The following is a 13,605-nucleotide window of genomic DNA, read 5'->3' on the forward strand; positions in this document are numbered from 1 at the left end:
AGTATAGTTGTTAAAATTTAATCTTTTCACTCCCCAGTGTATAATGAAAAAATGACATATAAGTTAAAGGGATCTGGCTTACTCTGGGCTCCAGTACTTCAGCGTAACTTTTAAAAATTTATCTTAATTATGGAATGGGAATTGTTACAAAGTTGTATGTTAAGAACCAATGAGAGTAGATCTAATAATAAATTTTAAAATGTGCCTTTGAGCCATAGAAATATGCTAATCAATGAGAATTACATATTAAAATTTACACTGAAGAGAAATATTTTCACAGCACTTCTTAGTTTAATAAAATAAAACAGAATTTGTCCAGCATATTGATAATTGCATAATTTACCATAGAGCCCCTAACTTGGATGTCTGCTCCTAAATAAATTCGCTTTTGTCTACTTTGAACTGATTTTTCCATCTGCTGACCTGCTCACCTAATTGATGCAAATGATTTTAAATGTATTTATTTCGTTTCTTGATATTTGTGTTGCCTACATATTTAGTATTGCTAAAGAACTGTATCATTTTCAATTACTTTCAGATCATCCATATGAACAACACAGGACTAATTAGCTTAGAAGGGCTAGCTGTTGCTGAAATCACTGAGGAGAATCACAGGACACCTCGGAGCATCTTTCTATCAGTAAGTTCCAACTTCTTATTACCACCTCCTGTGATCATGCTGTGACTCTGACAACCATCCTTGAGGAAAGAGCTTTGCCAGTTTACATAGTGAACCAGAGGCAGAACTAAGAAAGGGATGGAGCCCAGTGTTTTCCTCTATCCATTCTCTTTTTACCAGTGCATGGGGGTTACCCATTCCATTCCAAGATGACCCGGCATGAATTGCTGCAATATGAAGAGACCTCTACAGTGCTGTTATTCCTGGGAACACTTAACTACAATGAGATCTCTTGAGACTGAGAATGAGATCAATGAGACTGAGCTGTGACCAGTGTAATATTTCACAGCATCTCTAAACACACACACACAAATAGACATTGGGTACTGTCTTGCTTTTCTCAGTAGAAAAAAAAAATGCAGGTTTTGTTTTGTTTTGTTTTTGTCTTTTTTGCCATTTTTTGGGCCGCTCCCATGGCATATGGAGGTTCCCAGGCTAGGGGTCGAATCTGGTCAATTCGGAGCTGTAGCCACCGGCCTACGCCAGAGCCACAGCAACGCGGGGTCCGAGCCGCAGTCTGCAACCTACACCACCGCTCACGGCAATGCCAGATTGTTAACCCACTGAGCAAGGGCAGGGATCGAACCCGCAACTTCATGGTTCCTAGTCGGATTCGTTAACCACCGTGCCACGACGGGAACTCCAAAATGCAGGGGGTTTTTCTTGTTTGTTTGTTTGTTTTAATACAAAGGAGTATTTTAAAAATTATGAAATTTCCTGTGTTTTTTTTTCATATATGGCCTTTATTATGCTGAGATATTTTCTTTCTGTGCCTACTTTAAGGTTTTTATTATAAATAGATGTTGAGTTTGTCACATGCTTATCCTGTGCCTATTGAGATAGTCATCATCTTCTTCTTTTTCTTTTTCAGGGCCAGACCTGCAATATATGAAAGTTCCCAGGTTAGGGGTCAAATAAGAGTGGCAGCTGCCAGCCTGCACCACAGCCATGGCAACACCAGATCTGAGGCTCATCTTCAACCTATGCCACAGCTTGTGATAATGCCGGATCCTTAACCCACTAAGCGAGGCCAGGGATCCAACCCACATTCTCATGGCCGCTATGCCAGGTTCTTAACCCACAGAGCCACAACAGGATCTCCCATATGATTATTTTTTTTATTATTATTCATTTAATGTGATGGATACATTGATTGATTTGTTTATGTTGGACCATCCTTGCATCGCAAGGATAAAGATTGCTTGCTCATGGTGAATAATTCCTTTAATGTGCTTCTGAATTCTCTTGGCTAGTATTTTATTGAGCTTTTGGCATCTATATTCGCCGGGGATATTGGCCTGTATTTTTCTTTATAAAATAAGAACTTGTAATAATCTAAAATTATAAATTATACATTGATCCTGTGCATATCAGAATACATAACTATCTATTATTTTGGCTTACTATTGCTTTGTAAACAAAATAGCACACATGTGTCCTGCAATTTCTAGAAGTATCCCATCACTAGAAGAATCCAACCAAACTTATTCCATGACATATTTTTTTTAATATAAAAATTGTTTAAAAGGAACCATAGGAGTTCCCGTCATGGCGCAGTGGTTAACGAATCCGACTAGGAACCATGAGGTCGCGGGTTCGATCCCTGCCCTTGCTCAGTGGGCTAATGATCCGGCATTGCCTGAGCTGTGGTGTAAGTTGCAGATGCGGCTCGGATCCCACGTTGCTGGCTCTGGTGTAGGCTCTGGCGTAGGCTGGCGGCTACAGCTCCGATTAGACCCCTAGCCTGGGAACCTCCATATGCCGTGGGAGCGGCCCAAAGAAATAGCAAAAAAAGACTAAATAAATAAATAAATAAATAAATAAAAAGAACCATAAAATAAAAATTTCTTAGCATACAAAAAAAAAAAAATGACAGAAGCATTCAGGTAAGGGAAGATGCTTGCAGGAGCAACTGCTCCAAAATGGTCTTTTCTTTCACAAAATTCAAAACTGTAATACCATGGCACCACCTATTGATGGAATGGAAGCACTGAAATCCTAAAATCACAAACAACACCGTATCAAACATTTATTGGAATTATAAATCAAAATATAAAACATACATCTTGGATTACTGATTAGATGATATCTATCAATGAGATGGTTAGGTGGTAATTGATATACTTATGTCAATTGTTTCTTTGACTTTCCATGAAAAGTCACAGCATTTCTTCAAGGGCTAAAACATTGCTTGAACCTAAGATTGATATAGTTAAATTTTGTTTTCTTACATATATTTTAAAGCAATTTTAGAAGAAAAATACAACAAGATTGATTTTTTATATAAACACAGTGACATCAAATGTTAGGAGTATGCAGAATGTTTTAAAATAACTTTATAAAACACATTCTCATGTGCATACTAATACTTGGAAGAAAGTAAGAGATACTCCCATAGAACAGACCTAAAAAAGACCGATAAGCCAATGAGTTGGATAATCCCCAGCTGTCCTGGAGGAAGGTGTTTGTGTGTTGAGGACAGGGTTTTGCTTTAAAATGTACTGGGTTTTCAGACATTCAATCAAAAGATGATAACTTGAACTCGTGGGATGTCACCCATTGAAACTCAAACTTTCAAATGGCTGTAACTTTATTGAAAGTGTAGAATTTAAAAAAAAATATGCCCACCATGCAAAAAAAAAAAAAAGACAAGGAAGCTTGTTTGTCTTGACATAAGATCTAGACGGATCAACAAGAAGTCAGATTTAAAATTTATGATAACAGTTTTCCTCCAACAGGCTGAAGTTTTTATTTATACTATCTCTGTGATCCAGGAGTGTTTCAGCTCAGAAAGCAACATCTGGGGCTAGCCAATGCCCCAAATTTGAGGTCTCACTGAATAACAGATACTCCATCTAGGAGTTCCTGTCCTGGCGGAGCAGAAACAAATCCAACTAGGAATCATGAGGTTGTGGGTTCAATCCCTGGCCTCACTCAGTGAGTTAAGGATCTGGTGTTGCTGCGAGCTGTGGTGTAGGTCACAGAAGTAGCTCAGATCTGATGTTGCTGTGGCTGTAGTGTAGGCCAGTAGCTGTAGTTCCGATTGGACCCCTAGCCTGGGAACTTCCATACGCCACTGGGTGCGGCCCTAAAAAAAGCAAAAACAAAAACAAACACTCCATCTAGATTATACAGACATACAAGTTTCTCAAAAATAAAACCTAATTGAAAGTGAACTCATAATCTAAAATGATAAAATTAAGAAGGAAAAGTTCCGTCATAAGTGATTCAGAAAATACTAAAAAGTTCTGGAAAATCTGGAAAACAATCAAAGATTTTGTTTGGTATAAATAATAACTAAATAATTGAGATTTAAAATTCAATAAGTTGGCTAAGAGCAGGAAAGAAGTGGTAAACAGAGAATTAAAAAATAGAAGACTTTATTTCACGTGTAATATATAACACTATAGAGAAAAATAAATAAATGGAAAATAAGAATTGAGACACAAAAGATGGAATGACTGAATCCAACATATGTCTGTTCAGATGTCCAGAAATGGATGATAAGTAAAATGAGTAAGAGAAAATTTAAAATTAAATGGCTGAAGTATTTCCCAAATTGATGAAAGACATGAATTTCTAATTGAAAATGAATAAAAAATAACAAGCAGGATAAACAGACAGGAACCCTTCTGAGATAACCCATTAAAACAGTAGAAACCAAAGTTAAAGAAGTGTTCTCAAATGCAAACAGAGAGGATAGGTTTCCTAAAAATAAACCACAATTAGATAAATTGACAAACTTCTCAAAAGTAATAAAAACAACAGACAGCTGTAGAGCATTACCTTTAAAGAATAAGAGTAAACAACTCTCAGCTTATTCATGTACTTCTCTTTTTTTAACAAATATTTACAATGATACTTATCATGAGCCAACACTATTCAGGGCCTTACAAGTGTTAACCCATTTAATTGACATAAATCTCATATCCCCATAATGTAGGTACAATTTTAAAATTTCATTTCACTGATAAGAAAATTGAGGAAGATTGAGGTAAAGTAATATTTTGAAAGTCACATGGCAAGGAAGAACTTAAACTTGTATTTTATACCTAACTAAATTATCACTTGAGCACATAGGACATTTTTACAAACAAATATTTAGTAACCACAAAAACTTCTCATTAGAAGAATTCAGAAAAGATATACATTACAAACTGAGAAGTTAAATCAAAAAAGAAAGAATGGTGAACAAAGAATGTAGCACCCATATGTGTAAACTAAACAAACCTCAAGTATAAAAAAATAATAAGCAGAATTTTGAGATTACAATAAACAAGGGAAAACTAAATATTGAATCCTATCACTGTTTATTCTAATTTAGTTCATTATAGATAAAGGGATGATTTTCCAGATACATATAACAGTTCCATATGTGTAGACACTAATATGTAACATAGGAATATATAAAGTAATGCTTAGCACAAGAAAAATATTGGCATTTTTTTTTGTCTTTTTAGGCCACTCCACAGCATATGGAGGTTCCCAGGCTAAGGGTCAAACCAGAGCTATAGCCACTGGCCTACACTGCAGCCACAGCAATATCACATCTGAGCCATGTCTGCGACCTACACCACAGTTCAAGGCAACGTCAGACCTTAACCCACTGAGCGAGGCCAGGGATTGAACCTGAATCCTCATGGGTGCTAGTCAGGTTCATTTCCTCTGAGCCACAATGGGAACTCCTGACAAATTAATCTTAACCATGGGAGTTTAATATTCTTTCCTGTAATATTAATAAACAATTTTTTAAAGTTTTTAAGGCTGTGGATGAATAAAACAATGAATTAACCTTTTCATCCACTGGTAGTATCTAGAAATTTGTACCAAAAAAAAAAAATCACACAGCAGATATTCTTTTCAGTCATGCATAAAACTTTTATAAAAACTGACCATGGGAAGTTGCTTTGTGGTATAGCACATTAAGGAGTAAGCATTGCTGCAGCTGTGGTGCAGGTTGCAGCAGTGGCATGAGTTCAGTCCCTGGCCCAGGATCTTCCACATGCCATGTGTGGGGCAAAAAGAAAAAAGAAAAAAATGACCACGAGCTAAGCGTAAAAGTGAGACTCACTAAATACAAAATTTTCAGGATCATGAAATATGTGCCTGGTGAACAAAATATAATTAAACTAGGAAGTGATAATAGATGCCTCAAGAAAAATTGGAAGATTTCAAATTCACTTGGAAATAACTAATGAGTTATGGAAGAAAAAAATTGTGGGAATCATGAAATATTTGAACCGACTGATAATTATGAAAATGCTATACATCAAAACATATAACTCTTAGTAATTTCTTAGCACTAACTGCTACATTAAAATGTTTGAAAAATAGCAAATTAACCACTCAACTCAAGAAGTTGAGAAAAAGAACAACAAATAAATAGACCATGATAATTTTAAAACTCCTAACAAATTAACTGACTCAGGCAGGGATGTCTAAAGGATGATAAAAAGTCGACTGAAAATTTAATTGACCCAGAACTAGAGTAGAGCCTACAGATTACCTGGTGCTAACACCTTCCACCAGTAACCAATGTTAACAGCTTTAGCAATTAGACACCCAGCCCTTTATTGTGATGCAATGAGAAACACATAGAATTATTTTTAAAGTTTTCTTGCCTTTGCAAGTGTTTTGCTGTCCAATTAATTTATTTAAATTACTCACATAAATCTTTATACCTAAACTTCCAATTTACAGGAAATACTGAAATGTACATTCAGGTACAAGTCAAACAGTCTTCATGAGGAAACAACCATACACATTAAAGGAAATCAGAAATTATAAAGGGAAATTGATCCAGTCTCTTCAAAGGATTAGTGTCATGGGAAAAGGAGAGAGGAGAGGAATGTTCTATATTAAAATATTCTTTAGAGAAATGGCATATATTGTCATTGATTGAATCATGGTCTGAAGAAACTAGCTTTAAAAAGCATTGTATGAACTAACAGAGACATCTGGATAATATGAAAGAGTATTAAATTATTTTAGGGAACTACTATTAAATTCGTTGTGTGATAATGCTGTTGTGGTTATGTGAAAAGTGAATTTCAGAGATGGAGACTAAAATAATTTCAGGTTTCTTGTTATGACATCTGTAATGTATATTCAAAAATTTATCAATAATTGTTGTAACAAATGATTTCATTTTTTCACTCATTTACTTTTATTCAGTTAAAATTTACTGAATAAAATGTTTACTGACTCTCAGTAGTCTGACAGACACAGGGCTAAAATATGCAGGAGAATTTCTGCTTCAAGGAAGATCTGTAGTTCATCCTATTTCTTTTTTTCCCATTTTTTAAAGTTTTATTGAAGTTTATAACATTTTATTGCAATGTTGTGATCATTTCTGCTGTACAGCAAAGTAATTCAGTTATACACATATACATAAGCCATTCTTTTTCAGATTCTTTTCCCATATAGGTTATCACAGATTATTGAGTGTGGAGTTCCCTTTGCTCTACAGCAGCTCCCCCTTGACCATCCATTCCAGATAGAGTAGTGTGCATATGCCAATCCCAAATGCACAGTCCATCCCTCCCTGCTACCTGTCCCCTTTGGTAACCATAAGTTTCTTTTCGAAGTCTATGTGTCTGTTTCTATTTTGTAAATAAGTTCATTTGTATCATTTTTTAAATGCACATAAAAGTGACGTCATGATGTTTGTCTTTCTGTCTGACTTACTTCACTTTAGTATGATAGTCTCTGGGTCCAACAATGTTACTGTAAATGACATTATTTCGTTCTTTTTCCAGCTAAGTAGTATTCCATTGTGTATAGGTACCATATCTTCCTTATCCATTCCTCCACAGATGGACATTAGGTTGCTTCCTTGTCTTAGCTACTGTAAATATTGCTCTCATGAACAGTGTGGTGCATGTATCTTTTCGAATTATGTTTTTTTCTGGATATATGCCCAGGAGTAGGATTGCTGGATCATATGCTAACTCTAATTTTAGTTTTCTGAGAAATCTCCATGCTGTTCTCCATAGGGGTTTTACCAATTAACATTCCCATCAACAGTGTAGGAGGGTTCCCTTTTCTCTGCACCCTCTCTAGCATTTATTGTCTGTAGACTTTTGGTGATGGCCATTCTGACTGGTGTAAAATCATACCTCATTGTAGTTTTGATTTGCATTTCTCTAATAGTGATAGTGAGCATCTTTTCGTGTGTGTGTGTGTTTGCCACTTATATTTCTTCTATGGAGAAATGTCTATTTATATAATCTGCCCATTTTTTGATTAGGTTGTTTGTTTTTTTGATACTGAGCTGCATGTGTTGTTTGTATATTTTGAAGACTAATCCCTTGATGGTTGCTGTTTTCACCTTTACATCTCAGAGAAAGGCATTTATAATCTTCTTCTTTGTGTATTTTTTTAAATTTTAGAATAATGTTTCAAAAATAAAAACCAAAGAAAAGAGGAGCAGCCTGGGGGCTCTGCTATTGCTTGTTTTCCAAGGTGCAAATTCGAACTAGACCTCTGTCTGTCTAGGCTCCAGTCTCACCTAAGGCTGCTGCCCAATGTTGCAGAATGTGTGGCATCAAAAAATTCAGAAACAGAGAATTCATCCTTCAGGGAATGTGGCATTCTTTCTGAACAGATGCCCTGCTAGCAATAGTGACCCTCATGGAACAGGGAGTTGATGCTCATTCACCTCTTCCTTCTCTGGTTTTATATACTGCATTCCAGTATCAACTTTGAGTCCAGCAAATTTGGACAGCTCCTGGTGAAGCTACCCAAGAAAGCTGGGGAGACAGCGTGGAATAAAATGAAAAGCAGCTTCAACTCATGGAACCAATTTTCCTATTCACTACCACTGCTTACTTACTTAAAACTTGCAGAAAGTTCTTTCCTGGCTGTTCTATTCCATTTAGTTTCTTAGTTTTAACACAAATTGTTGTTCTTCTTCCAGGATATAGGAGAGTAATTAGATATTAGATTGGCAAAAATTAAGCAGGGTCAATTCTGCATTTATGTAGTAGAGTCTCACCCTGCCCAAAAGGGATTCAGTCAGTGCTGTGATGGACTCATAAGCAGGTAAACACTAGAAGAAAGCACAAGTAACAGTGGGAGGGAAAGGTCTTGAGCATTAAAGGAAAACAGTGCTATAGAAATCCAGGGGGAAAAAAGTGCTATCTATAGACTAAAACATGAGATAGGCTTGGAATAATGACAATTTTCTTTCTACTTTGTTAATTCTGTTAATTCTTTAATTTCTTTTTCTTGCCTTGCTGACTAGGACCTCCTTTTTTTTTTTTTTTCTTTTTTCTTTTTTGGCCACCCCACAGCATATGGAGTTCCCGGGCCAGGGATCAGATCCAACCTAAGCCACAGCTGCGGCAACGCCGGATCCTTAACCAACTTTGCCATAACAGATGCTATTAGTCTCTGCTCAGTTTCCTTTTTATTGAATTAGTCAATGTAGTCATCCCCCAGCTATTAGAAATTATAAACAGTTAAATCTTACAGTGGCCTCTTTCCACAAAGAATTAACTTTGACCAAACTGGACCCACTGGGGCAACCAGTGGATAATGACAAACATGGGATTGCAAAGATGGACCACGTTGTAAATACCAATGAGATATTGAAGAAAAAAGCAGACTCATATTCATTAATCAGCAATCCAAGATAAAATATGAGACTTAAAAATTCTCCTAGCAGCCATTTTTAAGGAAAAACAAAACAAAACAAAATAAAACGCTCATTTCCTGCCATGAGGGAACAAACTAACCTGAAGGCCAGATGTAGAATTTACCTATGAGAGCAATAGAACTTCAGAGAAGGCCAAATTCTCCTTGCCCAGGTCAGGAGAATAATAAAGAAGTGGGATTCAGAGATTTGGTAAAGGGATGTCTACCAGGGATATCTGAATGTGTGTGCCTGTCTACAGACAGCTTGAGTGTCCTCACATTTTGGCAGCCCACTTCCCACGAAGAGAAAGCACTAAGAGATTAGGCAGCACTGCAGTGCCTCTTGTGACCAGGTTTTGGAAATTACATGTCCAATATTGTGCTGGTCACACAGTTCAGCCCTCACTGTGGGAGAGGACTGCTCAAGGGCAGGTACCGTTGGTTTCCATCTTGACGTCTGTTCCACAATCCTTTAGTCTCTAATAATTCAAGTTTCTCCTACATGTAATATCTATCTATTCCCTGCCTAAAGTCCCTCAACGTCTCATACCATTACAGCATCAGCCTGAATTCCTCCATGAGGGTGAGGATTCGATCCCTGGCCTTGCTCAGTGGATTTAGGATCTGGTGTTGCCATGAGCTGTGGTGTAAATCATGGAATCCATGTTGCTGTCGCTGTGGCATAGGCCAGCAGCTACAGCTCTGATTCAATCCCTAGCCTGGGAAATTCCATATGCAAAGGGTTTGGCCCTAAAAAAGATAAATACATACATACATATGGTACAGTTGTGTATGAGCTTCCTTTAGTGTAGTTTCTGAAGACTTGTGAACTAAGAGACAAGTTGTCTGGTTCACACACCCATCATAATGGTGAGGCAGAGACAGGATAACCACAAGAGTCTCTTCTCTCTAAAACTAGCAAAAGAGGAGGTATATGGGAGTTACGGCCTCTTAGTATTTCTGAAATCCAGAAGGACGCAATGGGACACATGTTGACAGTTTCTCATTTTGGACTTAGGTCCTGGGAATGAGTCATTATGATTATGGGTCTGCCCCCTGAGCTCCTGATTCTTTTAGTCATCTTTCCTTTTGGTCACCCTTCCTTCTGCCATGAAAGATATATCATGTTTACAGGTAGGTAATTTTCTCAGCCTTCTTCCTATATAAATTTAAGGGTTCATAGTCCAATTTTTATTTTTATTGTCTCTGATCCTTTCAGTCCAAATTGCTGCTATTTCCTCAAATATGATTACTTTTATTATTTATTTACTTATTTATTTATTTTTGCCATTTCTTGGGCCACTCCCGTGGCATATGGAGGTTCCCAGGCTAGGGGTCTAATCGGAGCTGTAGCTGCCAGCCTACGCCAGAGCCACAGCAACGCAGGATCCAAGCCGCGTCTGCAACCTACACCACAGCTCACGGCAATGCCGAATCGTCAACCTACTGAGCAAGGGCAGGGATCGAACCCGCAACCTCATGGTTCCCAGTCGGATTCGTTAACCACTGCGCCACGACAGGAACTCCAGTACGATTATTTTTAAACCTTTGTGGGTCTCCTGTGAATCTTATCATCAAAGTTTAATATATTATGTAATAGCCACACAATGGTTCTCTTTGAAATAAGACTTTTTGTAATTGGACTTCCCAATGATGTTGCTGAAGATGACACACAATTTAGATTTTTAGAAGCCCTTCTGTTTAAAGTGTAGGATCCATGAGACACATCCTTAAAATCTTTCGAGGGTCTTTGGCTAATTGATTTTTCCAAAGTTTTTACAATCACATTGGTTTTTGGCTGATTTTTCGAAAGTTTTTACAATCGCATCCTTCTTTTCAACTTTAAACCATATTTTCCTGATCTTTCCCTGTATTTAATTTTTGTCTGAAAGCTATTTCTTAACTTTTACATTGTTTGCTCCAAACCAGCAAATCCTAGATTTTTATGCTTAACAGTTCTTTCCAAGCATATCTCTCTCCTCTTGCATTTTACCCACAGGCGACAAGAAACCAGCTGGCACATTCAACACTGTGGCTGGAAATCTTTTAAGCTAGATCACCCAGTTTGCTAAGGAAATTTTCTACCTGTCACATTACTGCAAGAGAGAGCTTGATTACTGGGATCCCTTTCTCTGTAGTTTCCAATATTTCTCTCACTTTCCTCATTGTTGGTCTCCTTGGAAATACCCGGCTTCCACTAACAGTCATTTTACTGCCATTTAGGCTTATACTAACATGCCTTTTAAAAGGCAACTTTTCACCCACTGCCTAGTCTCAGAGCAATTCCTACATTTTTTTAGATTTTTTTTTTTAGGGTAGCTCCAAACGCCTAGTATCAACACCTATGTTAATTATCTATTGCTGCATAACCAGTTACCTTCAAATTTAGTGATTTAGAATAAAAATAAACATGTATTGCCTCTTAGTTTCTTTAGGCAGGAATCTGGGTGCAGCATGGCTGGGCAATTCTGGTTGAGGGTTCCCCATGAATTACAGAATAAGAGTAGGAAGTAGGAGAGGTCAAGTGGAAGCCCTTGAGACTGCTCCCTCCAGCCAAGACAGATTATCAGATACAATATTCCATTCTGTGGGGAGTGTCAAAGATTAGCGCCACACCAAATAACTTAAAGGATGCTGCGGTAATGACCCCTATCATATTCCCCATTTAATTCACCAGTCTGGCCCCTCTCAAAACTGGATGGATAAGGGAGGATATCAGTAGATTACTACAAACTTAGGTAAAAAGTAGTCCTTGGAGTTCCTGTTGTGGCTTAGTGGATACAAACCCAACTAGTATCCAGGAGGATGCTGTTTCAATCCCTGGCTCTGCTCAGTGGTTAAGGATCCCGCATTGCCGTGGGCTGTGGCATAGGTCCAGACATGGCTCAGATCCCACGTTGTTGTGGCTGTGGTGTAGGTTGGCAGCTGCAGCTTTGATTTGACCCCTAGTCTGGGAAATTCTATATGCTGCTAGGTGCATAAAAAGCAAGAAAGAAAAAGAAAGAAAGAAAGAAAGAAAGAAAGAAAGAAAGAAAGAAAGAAAGAAAGGAAGGAAGGAAGGAAGGAAGGAAGGAAGGAAGGAAGGAAGGAAAGAAGGAAGAGGGAGGGAAAAGAAAAGAAAAGGAAAAAAAACTAGCCCTCATTGCAGCTGCTGTGCAGGCTGTGGTAATTTTACTAAAGCTAATTAATACAATTTCGGGTACACAGAATACAGCTCTTGATATGACAAATGTGCCTCTGTGTCTCTTCAATACCTGATCTGGAAGGAGGATCAGAGGTATGGCACATTCACAAGGCACTATTCACAATAGTACATATGCACTGTCTGACCCCAAGTTTGCACGGCTTCCCTGTGTTCTTCCAGTTATCGTTACGAAATAGATAATGTTATCATCCCCCTATTCAAAAATCTTAACTCACTCTTGTTATATTTAGAATAAAGTTTGTAGCATTAAGAACCAAGTAGTAGTAAGGCCATAGACTCTGGCATCAAATCTGAACCTTGTTTCAGCACAGATTGTGGGTCAGAAAAACCTAGGTTTGCATCTGAGGTTTTCCATTTACTGCATGATGCAGAACAAAGTCTTTATCTATCCTTCGAGGAGGTAACGGTATTACTTCATAGATTGACAAGAGTTCTCTGCAGTAATACACAGAAGGAGCTGAGTATGGTAACCAGCAATATCTGATCAATCCATGTTAACTTCTATAATTGTCAGATTGTAGTCAATGTTCTTGAATACTTCAATATTCTTAAGATTCTTGCTTTCAGTATTAGTCTGTTCAGTCTGACATAACAAAATACTAGAGATTGGGTAGCCTAAATAATGGAAATTAATTTTCTCACCGTCCTAGAAGCTACAAGTACAAGGTCAGTGTGGCTTGAAGTTTGGTTAATGGTAAAGCTTCTCTTCCTGGCTTGTAGAATGCCCCTTCTGGCTGTGTCCGAACATGGCTTTCTGTCTGTGTGACATGGAGAGAGAGATGGAGATCAAGATAAAAATCTCGTCTTTTCTTCAGGCAATTTTACAAAGCCACAGTCATCAAGACAGTATGGTACTGGTACCAAAACAGACAGACAGACAAATGGGACAGAATAGAGAACCCAGAAATAAACCCAGACACCTACGGTCAATTAATCTTTGGCAAAGGAGGCAAGAATATAAAAAGGGAAAAAGACAGTCTTTTCAGTAAGTATTGCTGGGAAACCTGGACAGCTGCATGCAAATCAATGAAACTAGAACACACCCTCATACCATGCACAAAAATAAACTCAAAATGGCTGAAAG

Source organism: Phacochoerus africanus, chromosome 12, assembly GCF_016906955.1.
Source record: "Phacochoerus africanus isolate WHEZ1 chromosome 12, ROS_Pafr_v1, whole genome shotgun sequence".
Lineage (NCBI taxonomy): Eukaryota > Metazoa > Chordata > Mammalia > Artiodactyla > Suidae > Phacochoerus > Phacochoerus africanus.